Below are 3,308 nucleotides of genomic sequence, written 5' to 3' on the forward strand. Positions count from 1 at the left end.
TAATTGTGACAGTAATAACATTCATTGTGTAGAAAATGGATAGTATGCCATTTGCCCAAAATAATGTGTTAACAGTGAACCAATACATATAGCCATCCATGCTCATGAAAATACGCTACATCAAGATTATTAAATGAAGAAGAAGAGAACACTGTAAAACAATTGAGGCGCAAAGTTAATGGACTCTAAAATAAATATTTACATGCAACAAAAAGAGCATAAACTTCTTTGAAAATTTATAAATACTCTAACGAGGTCCTACTTATAAAATAAACAATGTAGTTCGACTCTAAGAGATTTTTTAGTCTTTTCAAAAACAATTCATAATTATACATGGCCTGTCAAGGGAAAATGTAATGACTTATATTTAAAAGGGAATTTATTAACATAAGCTCTGAAACACTAACCATCTGGAACTCTTGCATAGAGAAGCGTAGAAACCCAATAACACAGAACAAGGGAAAATTCATCCAATTGTTAGTTGTCGTGGCTGAAAGAAACCTGGTCACTGAAAGGAGAATCTGGAACCGTGGTAGAGCTTCTCACTTGCATATCATACATGAGAAAAAGTGGAATATTAGTGAACTTAAATACCAAATGGTGCTAAAGATTGTGTGCAAAGGACTAGTGACATAACCTTTGAAGAAACTCAGGGCTCTAACTGATACCTAAGAGGATGTTGTGGAAAAGTAGTGAAACATAGAAGGAATTCCTGGTGTGAGAGCAAGGGTTAGTAGTAAAAAGGAAAGATAAGGAGACTTTAAAGTATATGAGGAAAATCCATAAACCTCCATTACCTGGAAATAAGCGAATCTGTAGCATACTGGTGAAAGAATACCTGAAGGACGCACTGCTCCATGCTCTCTGGCCAACACCGCAATCAAAATTAAGCTCGTATAAAGAATCTAGAATAGCATATGGACAAGATATGGAAGTTATGCAAAATAACCACAGAATTTGCACTCACCAAGGTGAAGAATCCGCAGAAAACAAACAAAAACTCTTGCTCAGAGAGTGGACAAGCAGAATGACGGTATCAACCGGAGACTAGGGTGGGAATATTTACCATTAACTGACCAAACGCATCTCCACCATTCAATTGAAACCTTGAGCACAGATGGTGAAGAGGACAATTGTTCTCCATTGGGAACTATGATGTGACCACCTAACTCTATAGGGTTCTCTAGTTAATAAACATTTAACTATTTCGGATGCGTAAGGTGCGGACCAATGCTTTTTAAGAAAATAAGAAATATAATAACTTTTAACAACCGAGTGTTGGTTCCAGATATTGGAAAATATTCAGATAATAAAACCACAACTCTAGGCCATTCATTTAAAACTTTTGAGAACCAAAACCTACGAGATACTCAAGTGAAAGCTAATTTTTTCCATGTTTCTTTTATTTCCATATGTTTACACTTTTTTTTTATGCTTTCTATGTAGTCCATATCTTTCAAAAGAATATCATTCCATCTGCAAATTATTTAATGAAATAAAGAAAAACGTTTTAAAATTAAAATAATGGTAAAAATAATATGAAAGTTAATTAAATGTCTTTTCAATTTATTTCTATATTTTTTTTAATTTAAATTAATAATATAAATTTAATGTAATGAGAATAATATAATAAAATTATTTGTAATTTAAATAAAATAATAAAAAATAATTGTATTTTTTTAAATAATATTTATAATAAAATTTGTAGTTTTTTTTGTAAATAAGAGTGGAATCTTCAATTAACCGAAAAAAATTTACTTATATTAGAAGTCTTTACAGGGTTAAAGAACAACAAGGGTAACCCGATGAAGATTAAGCCGAAACAACCCAAAAGAAAACCCAATACAAATGAGAAACCTTATACCTTAGTCTTACATCTAAATCTCTACCCAGTGTCCAAACTGATGGCAATTCAATAGGACCACCCGTGATCCAATGGTCTTTAAAGAAATCACTTTTGAGATATGCGTGACCTTTACCCTCTTTACGGATCTGACAAGTAAATAAACTGTCAAAGTATAATTCTTCGGGTCCGTTCTTGTCCTTAACCTCCTCCCATGTCGAGACCCGATGTCCCTTTGATCTAGATCCCGCAAGATCCTACGGTCACAAACATTATCGCCTTGGCAGCAAGCACCCCTTTTACACGGTTCCCAAACCCAAAAAGGATTATAAGCCAATGGTTTATAAATTTTCGGGTCCGATCTGAGAATGAACCTTTGATTACTTTTAGAACTTGAAATCCATACGATTAGGTTCCGGTTGATCTGATGGTCCTCTGCAATATGGGGTCGGAAACTTGCATAGTCTTTACCCTCATCTTCGGACCTGATGAAGATTATGAACCGCTGATCTAAAATTTTCAGGTCCGTTTGATTAGTTAACCTTCAATCACTTTCCCACCCAATATTCAGATGATGGCGAAGGCTCTCAAGATCTATGTTTGGCGACCTGCTAAGCAGCCTGTTGTTTACCAAGTGCCCCTTCCCTATATGAAGCTCTGTTTTACCCATTTTGAGGGATAAACGGTTCAGAAAGACTTTCATTTCCGCTCACTCTTTCTTCCACTGGTCTTCTTTCCTTTTCATTCCTAATAGTCTGGAAGTTCTTCATGTCTTTGGCTGCCTGTGTTTGACAATCCTCACGCAATTTTCCGGAGGGTGTCAAGTCCCAAGCATACCTGCTGTAACTTTCTTTACATAACACTCCTTCATTCGCCAGATGATCAGGTAGCATATTGGATTTCCTTCGCACGTGAAAGAAGTTGACCGTTCTCAGGGTTTGTAAGCAGGTATGAATGCGATGAAAGACCTGCAAAAGCTGCCAATGTTTTAAAACTTTTCCCAGTGCTTTTCCATTACAAATGTTCTTGACTGCATTAATAATCAATTCAGAGTCTGCCTCAATTATAGCGTTATGTAAATTTGACTCGATCAATATTTCCAGGCATTGCTCTAAAGTCATGAGCTCCACCATGTTATTAGTGGCAGTCCCCAAATCACTGTGAAATATAACCTTAATGCACCCCTACTTATCTCTGATGACCCCTCCAAAACCAACCATCCTTGGGTTACCTTTAGAGGCTCCATCTATATTGAATTTCAAGAAACCATGAGGAGGAGGTTGCCAGATATATTTAATAACATTTATCTGTCTCACTCCGTTGTTTATGTTATGGGGAACTAGCGAATTAAGACCCAACTACAGCAGTATACGAGCTTCCTAGGGCAGAGTGGGGTCCTTAGGAGGTTTTCCTAAAAGGGCTCCAATAGTGTCTTTGAGCTATCTTAATATTTATGCAATAATGT

At 36.0% G+C, this 3,308-nt stretch overlaps 1 long non-coding RNA gene across 1 annotated transcript; it reads right to left on the minus strand.

Annotated features, from left to right (window-relative positions):
* Positions 1-261: 261 nt before the first annotated feature.
* LOC149225921 (uncharacterized) lies at positions 262-1,016 on the minus strand. Its single transcript, XR_016246990.1, has 3 exons — positions 968-1,016; positions 798-864; positions 262-545 (listed from the first exon to the last, which is right to left on the minus strand). It is a non-coding gene; the product is annotated as an uncharacterized LOC149225921 (long non-coding RNA).
* Positions 1,017-3,308: the final 2,292 nt, after the last annotated feature.

This window comes from Pinus tabuliformis, chromosome J, assembly GCF_031772625.1.
Source record: "Pinus tabuliformis cultivar Carrire ecotype Pingquan chromosome J, CPIR1, whole genome shotgun sequence".
NCBI lineage: Eukaryota > Viridiplantae > Streptophyta > Pinopsida > Pinales > Pinaceae > Pinus > Pinus tabuliformis.